The following is a 10,693-nucleotide window of genomic DNA, read 5'->3' on the forward strand; positions in this document are numbered from 1 at the left end:
GGATCAAATTGAAGGATTCCCTAGAAATTGCCTTCGCTGAAACCATGATCTGACTTTGACCTACCATGGGTCAAAGCCAATTTTTCTTGAATTTTTCGGTAAAAGGTTTGCTTAAAGACGTTCGGTTTGTGCAACCTGGTTAACTGGTGTGCCATATCTGCCAGGGGTTTCCTGTCATTGGTGCTCTTGTTGTTCAAAATTAAAATATGCCTGTGTTATGATTATGTTGTTGACAGCACACCCTGGTTTTTGGATGATTTTAAAACCTCAGGAGCAGGAAAAATACATTGTTTTGCCTGATAGATTGTCGACCCGCAAAAGGCCGACAAGTCTGGCCCATAACGCAGCCAAAAGCCCGCCGGGTTCCTGTGGGTCAGAAACCGTCGGGTTGAAAAAGCTGCGTCTCTAGGGCAGACCCAGTCGGCCCATGCGTTCTTCGCAGTTGGTGTGCTCGCTACCGGGCCACCCGCACCACGTCCTGGGGCCTGCCGGACTGCCTATCGTCCCCGAGCGCTGTGTTAGCCACCATCCATATCTCTGTTCGGTCCCGTCCGACTGTTGGCCGAGGACGTTGCCGAGTGACTGGCGGCCGCAGCGGAAGGCGCCCCATGGCGGCGGCGCTTGTCGCGAGGCGAGTTTTTAATTAGTTCTGGGAGAAGGGCGCAGACTGGATGATGATTACCATGTGGTATGTTTATGAAGTTACAACGCATTGCTGCTCTTTTATTTTTACGGCTGCGGTTTAGAAATACGGTAAGACTTATCACCTGCATGAACACCTATAATTATGTGGAAATCCGTGTTTTAACCCTAGTCAGGTGCTTCAATCAAGAACAAGGGAGCAGATTGATTTCGACAGAGAGTTGAAGATAAGATTGGACAGACATTTGACAGATTCATATTGCATTTGCATGTAACGCTGCCGGTGTTTCGAGGGGGGGAGGTAAGCAGGGACCAGGCGTTTTACTTAACATTCTGCATCCCTGCCGGATTTCGTTATCGTGCCAGTAGCGCTGTTTCATGTCTGGGTCGTCGACCGGATTCACTCCCGCCGTCGCGTTCCTCGTGTCCTGGACATGGTTCCAAGGGGGCTTGCAAAAGCTGCTCTGTTGCGGTGATACGCCTCATACACAAGCGTTATGCTTAAGCGTTGGAACGTGGGGGCACGTTTAGCTTTGCAAATCCTAGTTTGGATGCTGGCGTTATGACCACAGAGAAACAAACTGCATCTCGACTTACGTCACGCTCCGTCACTCCGGTGTCATTGCGGCTTAGAGCGTTTCCGACTGGCACGTGGACGGATGTGTGGAGGCCGCAGCGTCGGGTGGCGAGGCGGACGCCCCCACGTCCCAGCCGTGCCAGACGGTATTAGTTCTCGCACGCCCGTACTCGGGCCTTCCCAGCTCTGCCTGTGCACTGTGCAGCGCCCTGTGGACAGGTCTCTGCAGAGGCTGAGGGAGCGGCTGCGCGTCCAGGTGCCCGCGGCGACGCCGGGCAGGGCGAGTGGCGTCGCCTGGAGGGCCGTCCAGGTGCCCCCGGCGACGCCGGGCAGGGCGAGTGGCGTCGCCCGGAGGGCCGTCCAGGTGCCCCGGCGACGCCGGGCAGGGCGAGTGGCGTCGCCTGGAGGGCCGTCCAGGTGCCCCGGCGACGCCGGGCAGGGCGAGTGGCGTCGCCCGGAGGGCCGTCCAGGTGCCCCGGCGACGCCAGGCAGGGCGAGTGGCGTCGCCCGGAGGGCCGTGCGAGACGACAGCTGCCGGCTGTTTCCAAGATGATGTTTTTATTTTGGAGAGGGATGATGATTGCTGACCGTTGTCGTATTGGCTCCAAGTGGGAGCAATGGCAGGTCAGCAGCTATTGATGTGGATGCTGGAGTCTTAACGAGATGTCTGTTATGCAGTATCTGAAGGTGATAGCTCTTGTAACTGTAGCAGACCGCTTTTCGCATAAATTAGCCCCCATGTGCCGATGCGATGAGCCATAGCATTGGAACATCCCATTGTCTGACGGCAATGACTCGGTGACTCCTGCCCGCACTTGGAACACTCGGGGAGCAGCAGTAATCCGATTGTTAGTTTACGGCTGCGAGGGGTCCTTGGCTGGCTTATTACGTGGGCGTTGACCAGGAATTAGTGGGCTGGCCGTTACGACTGACCACCACCTGGGCACAGACGGCATGCTGGGTGCCCTGATTGGCCACTGCTTACATAACTGGCAGGATGCAATGAGTGGAAAATCAGGTCGCTGGGGGAGAGGGAAGGGAATGATGTCTGGACGCATTTTGGTGCGCTCGCTGGTGATGTTTCCTGTCTGATCAGATAGTCCCACCGGGTTATTCTGACTCTGACACGACCACAAGACAATCCCAAATGTGGATTTTGTTTTGTCCGGGGCACCAGGCTTTGGAATTCCCACGGATGTGTGTTCAGACGTGCCCTGAAGGCCGCCACACGGCCCCTTGACCCGGCACAGTTCGTGCTCACCTTTTCGGAGCCAGCGATCATCTGTGTCGGGGATCGAACCCGCGGTCGGGGAGCCGGGCTCCGCCGGCCGGCTTGTCGCAGGCTATCAGCTGTCACGTCACGGGACCGGCGCCTCGGGTCCTCGGGACCTCGCCTCGGGTACCTGATTATGCGGCAGACGGTATGCCACCAGGTGGCTCAGTCAGGAACAGTGACATCGCGGATTAGCCGCTGCTATCTGCCCGGCAATGTGCGCGATGGTTGCCGATTTCTCCGCAGGAATCTCATACTGAGCAAACCGATTGCGTGGTGTTGTTAGCATCCCGCTGGTGACTCCGTTGTGACAGCAATGTGTTGTTAGCACCCGGGTGCCGACTCCATTTTGACGGCAGTGTGTCGTTACCATCGTGGTGGTGATTCCAGTACGACAGCAGTGTGTTGTTACCGTCCCGGTGGGGACTCCAGTGTAACAGCAGTGTGTTTTTACCATCCTGGTGACGACTCCGGTGTGACAGCAGTGTGCTGTTACCATCCCGGTGGTGACTCCAGTGTAACAGCAGTGTGTTTTTACCATCCCGGTGACGACTCCGGTGTAACAGCAGTCTGCTGTTACCATCCCGGTGGTGACTCCGTTGTGACAGCAGTGTGTTATTGCCATCCCGGTGACGACTCCGGTGTGACAGCAGTCTGCTGTTACCATCCCGGTGGTGACTCCGTTGTGACAGCAGTGTGTTATTGCCATCCCACTGGTGACTCCTGTGTGGCAGCAGTGTGCTGTTACCATCCCGGTGGCGACTCCGGTGTGATAGCAGTGTGTTGTTACCATCCCGTTGGTGGCTCCGTTGTGATAGCAGTGTGTTGTTACCATCCCGGTGGTGACTCCGGTATGATCGCAGTGTGTTGTTACCATCCCGGTGGTGACTCCGGTGTAACAACAGTGTGTTTTTACCATACCGGTGGTGACTCCGGTGTGACAGCAGTGTGTTGTTACCATCCCGGTGGTGACTCCGGTGTTGCAGCAGTGTGTTGTTACCATCCCGCTGGTGACTCCGGTGTGGCAGCAGTGTGTTGTTACCATCGCGGTGGTGACTTTGGTGTCACCTAGTTTCTAAGTTGACTTTCCTGGCACTATAAAATGAGGTATGTTATGTTGACTGGGTGGTGAAACAATCTTGTTATGGGCGTAAAATGACCTCCGACAGCGACGCGCCCGAGAGCTCAAATCATCATCATCGTGGAATAGTAACATATTTCTTTGACTTGATTTAGTTATAGGTATACATACAAGTACATCATGTACACATACATATGTTTATGCATGCACACATTCACACATGTATCGGTGTGTGCGTGTATATATGTATACATGTATGTGTGAATATTTATGCAGGCCTTGCATGACAATATATATGCGTGGATAGATTGATATTTGTATTATCACATTTTTTCTTGCAAGTGCTCCCAAGCTGTGGGACAGCATAAACAGGTACTTGGAGCTTGCGCTCCGTTCTGGCTCGTGGTCATTTCAGGACTACTGCTGGCGTGTTTATAAGTTAGTTCGTCCGTATCGCCACAAATAGCGAGCGTGGTGACTAAATGACTAACTCTCACGCTGCTAGCCGCCGAGTCACGTGACCTACAGTTTTCGACAGTGCGGCGGGCCCCTGATCCAGCCCGTCGCTGGCCGTGCAGCTCAGCTGTTGGCCTCGCTGGGATGGGCCGGGCTCGACCGCCGGCCCCCCGAACCCCGGCCGTGTCCTCCGAAGCGGCCGTCTATCGCGCAGGAAGTGATGCCAGCGGATGCACATGTTTGTGCCCGAGCAGAGGCGCGTCACGCCCACGGCGTGCTGTCTTTTGTTCTGTTGGCGCGAGCGGGGCCGGTGTCCGGCGCCGCGCTGCAGCATCACGGGCCATCCGGGCTGACCGTGGCAGCGACCGTACGGCGGTAGAGCGTGCGCGGGGAATGGCGGGGCACATGGGATGTGATGGGCACCAGCAAACTGAAGAGCATTAAACCGATTGTTCAGGAATGGCAGTCATCCTATCGAAAGTCCTGACGGGAGGAAGTAATCCTGTGTCGCTCGCGGACTGGCCATACTTATGCTACACATCGATACTCACTATGTCACGACGAACTACCACGATGTCGCCACTGCAACACCACAGCTCACAGTGGAACATGTGCTCGTATGCTGTCCCACACTACGCGTCGAGCGTCTGAGGTACTTTGGCCCTGCGGTGCCGTCCCTGACGCTCTCCGATTTACTATGTGACAGGTCACCACATATCGAACCTACCCTCAGGTTTGTATCGCATGGTAAGTTCTACACTTTATATACACCTGCCTGAATAGTTTATACCGCGTGTAGGAAGTTTTTAGGCTGCCGAAAATTTCGTATCAATGACACGTTCCTGATACAACTCAGCCGTTTTCATTTCTGAATAATATATATTTTTTAGTCATTTCATAGTCACGCTCCGAAGCTAGTCATTTAGCTGTATACGGGCGCAAAATGACCGCAGTAGTCGACGCGCCCTAAAACTCCAGTCAACAACAACAAGCGGTAGAGCGCTGCCTGGCGGCCGCGGTGTGGTACCGAAGCCCCGTCCCCAGCGACCGCACACGGGAACACCCTAGGCCCCCCCTCCCCACACGGTCTGATCACGGGGTCGCCGTCTCCGTCCGAGGGCGCGCCCCGGACCCGCCCGCCGCCTGGTGCCGTGTTCCCGGTCTCCGGGTGCTGCTGTTTCGGGGCTGGCGGCTGGCGCCCGTCTCGGCGCCGGCCGGCCGCTGGCCGCTGGCCGTCCCCGCTGCTCCGTGTCGTGAGGCCGCTGCCGGCGACCGGCCGCGCCGGCCGGCGCTCGCGGCCCGGCACCGCCGCCATACATGCGCCAGGCTGCCAGTCATGCGCGAAACGGGATACGGCCTGAGCGGCACTCGTGCGCGCCCGCCACCGGCCGACCGGTCACCGCGCTGACGGGGCCGGTGCGGGGGAGCCGAGCTACTGCCGCCGGTCGGCGGCCGCCCAGCTGAGCGGCGCTCGTGCGCGCCCGCCACTGGCCGACCGGTCACCGCGCTGACGAGGCCGGTGCGGGGGAGCCGAGCTGCTGCCGTCGGTCGGCGGCCGCCCAGCTGAGCGGCACTCAGAGGCCCGGCGCGAGAGGGCGCCGCTCGGGGCGTGTGCAGACTGTGCACGGGGTGTGGGGCGGCCGGCGCGGACAGCGAGTCGGCCTGGAGCGGCGCTGGCGAGAGCCGGAGCGGGCTGGCCGCCCTGGCAGCGGCACAGTCTGTGGTCATCCCGGGTACCGCAGCTGGTCATAGTTGCGTAGGCTGTTGGCGCTGCTTAGCATGCAGCCATTTTTTCGTCGTTACGGTGATTGCTGAACGATTGGGAGTATTTTTGTACTGGTGACACAGTAATGCTTTTAGCGCACCATTTTCAACCTTCCATGTGATGGACATACTAACACGGAACTGGACACCCGCGTGACGCACCTATTTGTGGCTAAGGTGTGCTCATCAATCTATCGCTAGTCTGCATGCATGCGTACATGACGCGGTAATTACACTCACATTTCACTAGGAAACGGGGACGAGGTTTCACAAAATGAGTTGGGGTTTGGGGGTTGAACAATGAAAAATTACTCAACCTTCCCTCAAAATGAACCAACAAACAGGTTTCTCCTCGGATTTCGCCCACGTGCTTCCCAAAGTTGGTGGAAGGGGAGGGGGAGGGGGGGGGGAGGAGGTAAAGCCCTCCCAAACTGAATAGGAAACCGCACCGCCTCTAGAAAACTTTTGTCAAAGAATTGTTGACAATTTGGTAGCGCAAGTCAAACAGTTCGAACGAAAAGCGAATATGCAACAAGCAGATGAGCGCGAGTGTCCTCGGCGTGCCGAGCGCGCCGGCTCCGGAGGGCGATCGGTCGGGTGCGCGAGCGGCGAGGTGGGGGGCACCGGGGCAGTCCTGCGGCCCGTCCGGTGCCGCTCGGTCCGAGGCCCGCGGCGCCGCGTGTCCAGGCCCGTCCTCACCGGCGCGGCCGCTCGCCGCGGCGGCGCCGGCCCGGCCGTCCACTAGCGGCGCGGCGCTTTCCAAACAAAAATCGGAATGGGAAAAAATGAGGCTGGAAAAGAATGCCCAAGGGGAAAACTCGGTACGAAAAAGTCGAACGCAACCAGCTGAAAGGGATAAAAGTCCGGTCCGAAAAGTTGACGGGGGGTAAGTAAAGGTCGAGAGGGAATCGAGGAGTCTAGGAATCGAGAATCGAAATCGAATCGAGAAGTGTAGGAATAGAATTCGAAAGAGATAGATATCGACGGGGATAAAAGTCAGATTGGAAAACAATGCAAAGGGTGATGCAATGCAATGCAAGTGCGAACAATGTCAACAATGCAGTACAAAGTCCGACATGGGCAAAAGGCAGTTGGGTTTAAAGTGAACACACAGAAGGACGACAGGACTTAAGGCAAGAGAAACATCAGGATTTCACGCTCGGATGTGCCTGTGGATCCCATGGGGTTTGGGCAACTGCCATCCCTGGGCTCTAATATGAACCCGCCGGCGCTCAGTCGGCGGACGCCTCTAGGTGAGTCGACGCTCCGGGTGCTCAGGCGGCATACACTCCGGGTGCTCAGTCGGCGGACGCTCCGGGCGCTCAGTCGGCAAGCGCTCCGGGCGCTCAGCCTGGCAAACGCTCCGGGTACTCAGTCGGCAGAGATAACTTTTTCACTAGTCCTTACCCTGGTCAGACATGTTCCTGGTTCCAAATATCGGTTCCTGGTGGCCGCTTATCCCTCCTCAAATCGCGATGTTACATACTGATTCCTGAGTGACTCTTTGATAGACCCCACCACCGGTTCCTGAATGTCATTGGTGTTTTTCAAGCACGACACCATGGTTCCTGGTCCTCACTGGTTCTTCCACGAATAAACCCGTATATCCATAACCTAGGAACCCATAACAAGCGGTTCTTAGGTCCAAATGGTTCCTTTTTAAACGCCAGGACCTAGTTCCTGGTTCCCACTGGCTTTCCACAAACACGAAACCCTGGTTCCTGGTTCCTACCAGTTCTTTTGCAGCACCACGCCCTGGTTCATGGTTTGTACCGATTGATTCACAAAGACTTTGGACGAAGACATGGGGCCTGGTTCGTAGTCACTCACTGACTCCTCACAAACACCAGAATCAGGTTTTTGACTCCCGATGGTCTGCTTAGGAAGGACCAGATCCCAGTTCCTGCCTCTCATTGGCTCATTCGTAAATACCAGCTCTTGTTATCAGTTGGCAGTCAGCTACTATTGAAGATAAATCGCCTAAAATTGGAGACATATTGCATATCTACCCGCAATATTTACAATTGCGATGTTCATGATATAAGTTCGGCGCAAAATAATTACTGTATTTGAAGCGCCCCTAAACTCCAGCATCACCATCATCACATAAGTTTTCTGTGTGGATACGCACAACCTCACCACGCTAATTCCAGGTAGGATCTGGCTCTCGCTGGCTCCTTTGACTCATGTAGTATCTTGATTCCTGCTGAATTCTCGGCATAATTCCAGTTCGGATTTTTTGTGCTTCATTCTTACCATATTTCAGGCTGAGTCTTAAATTCTTGCTCAATATCTCGGCACAATTTCAGGCTTTGTTTTGGTTCTGCTGTATTCCTTGTCGCACTGTCAAGCTAGATCCTGTTTCTTGTTGGTTCCATCAACACAATTAAGTGGGGAATCCTGGTTTCTGATCAATCTTCCGTGGGAATCCAAACCTGTTCCTAGGTTCCGTGTCTGCTCGCGGGCAGAAATGTGAAGGCTAAGCCCTACCATTGTTGCCTGTTTTCGACACCATGCGATGCATATCCGCCCATTCTGCTCATTCTGTTCTTTTCTCTGTTCTTTCACGCATGCAATAGATAGTTACGCTGGCGATCCATGGGTGTATATACCAGTATGGGTGTATGTACCGGTAAGCTAGGAAAATCGCTTCAGGATGCGTCAGACGTCACGCGGAGTGTTTTATTTCGCAATTTTATGCATGGTTCTTAATTGCCATTGTCTTTGATGGAGGGTTTGGCCAGCGGCAAAGTAATTTTGACGTGGTTTCGTGTAACATTTTTTTTTTTTAGCTTGGTCTCTGTCCATGCCGATGTCTACATACTTGGACTTTGCTGTCGTCTTTTGGCTTCTTTCCATTTGCACTTTTTATCCTGTCGATTTCTTTCGACCGTTCAGCTTTTCCAATTCGACTTCTACCCCTATCGGCTTTTGTTTGTCAACTTTTACCCAATTTGCCCTTTTCTCTTGGCTGTATCAAACTCTTTTCAGCCCTGTTTTTTGTACTTCGACTTTTTCCGATCCCATTTTTATCCCTATCAACTTTTGTCCCCGTTGACTATATGTTGGACACTTTGCTTTTGACCTTGTTCCCATTCGACTATTTTCAGCCTCCCATTGCAGCTTTTTGTGCGGACACGGCGGCGAGGCATTGCCCTGCTGTCCCGAGCTGCCCCTTCCGTCCCGCTGGTCGGGTCCGACTGCTGTCCCGAGCTGCCCCTCCCGTCCCGCTGGTCCGGCCCGACCACGCCGGGCTTTGTAGCGATGGCTCTCGTGTCCTTGACCGGATGAGGCGAATCCTGACCTCTCGACAGTTTGCGGTGGCGCTAGGCGGTAAGCTTCGTGTTCAGGACAAGACGGAGGCAGAGAACAAGTTGAAAGTCCCGCACAGGTGCCATAATTATGGACGATTGCCATTACCTTGAAATATTGTCTGGAGGGCATGAGTATGCCATGGATTCAATTTTTGATGTTTTTACCCATATATCCGCTCGCTGGCAGCTGTTGACAATGAGACAGTAAAGTGCCAGGTATGCACGCCTGTTAAAGTGCAGTGCGCACGGTTCTGTTAGGCTGCTGTCAAAACAAAAGCGCGAGACCTTCAGCTTTATAAACGCACAGGGGAAAAATAAACGTTTTTTTTTTGCGCGCGCGCTCGACTTCGTCACACTATTCAATATATAGTCGAGGCTCATCGCTGAAAGTCGGGCTGATCAGTCGGGGTTCCTGTCGCTGAAAGGTTGATGCTTGTGAATCAAAGGGTTATTGTGCGGTCAAATGACAGTCACACGGCCATGGCTGGGAGAGCCCGATGCTGAGAGGATCGTGGTGCCGTTGTGGCGCAGAGAAACGCTCTGAGGCGTGTTCAAAGCTGTCCCGCAGATGGTGATGAGGGTGAGGAGCTTGTGCAGTGTACGAGATAGTCAGAGACCTCCAGTATCGTCCGGACCTCAAGCGATGAAGTGCTGCAGTTAGTCGGACTACGATCACGACAAGCGTCACCGCGTTGGCAGTCATTTTTTCCCAAGCTTGCAGACGGCGGAAAACCACCAAATGTCCAGTGGTCGCCGAAGTGGTCAATAACCGTTTTCATCTCCTAGTCTCGTGGTCTGGAATGTGGGGATTCCAAAACATTCAGTTGGCGAAAATGACAAGGGACCTGGAAGGCCGCTGTGGGCTGTGCTCAGAACATACCGTTAGCGATGCCCGAGGTTAGAAGTCATCACAGGACCCTTGAGGCAGCCGAGGACCTTCAGCCTCTGCTAACGCCAGTGCCATGCAATGGTCAGGGCTGTCAGTACGGTGAGAGCTCGCAGGACTTTCTTGTCTTCGGTTTGGCGCCTTCGTTGAAGGGAATGCGCCGCTCTGGTTCTTACGAACTTCGGATGGCAATAAGGGACGGGCGTCCTGTTGGTAGGCCACCTGCATGACGTTGTCTCAACTCACCATCACGCGGGTCAACTCACAACGCGATCAAGTTAAAGGTTATTGGGTTGCTGATGTTGACAACAAGCGTAATGTTTTGATCGTATCTTAGGACGCCGGGAACTGTTCCTCACAGGTACAGGCGACAGTCACAGCACTACACATACACAGAAGACACGCACATATACAGAAACACTACCACTCATAATATAGCCAAGCGCAAGTGCTTGAGCGAAAGCATTGCTATGCTATGTTAGGAAAGTCACGAGCGAGATGGACCGGTGCCTTGTACCTTGTGTTAATGAATACCTTGGTGCTTGTGGGAGATATCAGCAACGGGACCCAGCAAGCATGTCACGCAGCTACATTTTAACGAGCTGATTCCTGTCAAGGCTGCACGCGAGCAAGTGGGCCGGGGGAGTGATGGCTGAGTAGCCCGAGGGAGGGGGGGGGGGGGGGGGGCGGGCGAGTATAA

This window comes from Pollicipes pollicipes, unplaced genomic scaffold (assembly GCF_011947565.3).
Source record: "Pollicipes pollicipes isolate AB1234 unplaced genomic scaffold, Ppol_2.1 Scaffold_7231;HRSCAF=8579_pilon_pilon_pilon, whole genome shotgun sequence".
Lineage (NCBI taxonomy): Eukaryota > Metazoa > Arthropoda > Thecostraca > Pollicipedomorpha > Pollicipedidae > Pollicipes > Pollicipes pollicipes.